Source organism: Meleagris gallopavo, chromosome 3 (assembly GCF_000146605.3).
Source record: "Meleagris gallopavo isolate NT-WF06-2002-E0010 breed Aviagen turkey brand Nicholas breeding stock chromosome 3, Turkey_5.1, whole genome shotgun sequence".
Taxonomy (NCBI): Eukaryota; Metazoa; Chordata; class Aves; order Galliformes; family Phasianidae; genus Meleagris; species Meleagris gallopavo.
In genome coordinates this window covers 71,639,954-71,640,454 of record NC_015013.2, presented here as the reverse complement: position 1 = coordinate 71,640,454, position 501 = coordinate 71,639,954, and positions in this window count along the sequence as shown.

Sequence of the window (501 nt, the reverse complement as noted above, 5' to 3'; positions counted from 1 at the left end):
GGAGGGGGGTGGTCCGATATGCGGTGTTTTACCGCTGTTGTCGGGGGGCGGGAGAAAGCGAAGAGCCCCGCGCAGGAGCTGCGATCGGCGGCAGAAAGGAGAGAGCAAATCCCGCTCGCAGTTCCCCGTGTCGAGCGTTTATGCAAAACAGCGGCTTTCTGGGTGGACCGAGAGCTGCAGCGCACCGCAATCTGCGCAGCGCCTTTGCCCAGGCGGTGTTGTCGTTGGCAAGAGGAAAATGAAATATAAGCGGGGAAGCATTTTAATGGGGAAGGAGGGAATTCACAACTGTTAATTATTTGGTGACCTTGTATTCGATTTGTTTGAGCCCCTTATAAAAACACTAATGCAGACCAGACGGCCGGAGAGCGCTGCGGCAGCGCTTCCAAACGGAGCCGAGCGCCCGGGGAAGGAGAGAGCGGCCCGGCCCGGCTCGGCTCGGCTCGGCTCGGCCCGGCTCGGCCCGATCCGGTTCGGCTCGGCTCGGCTCGGCCGTGCTGC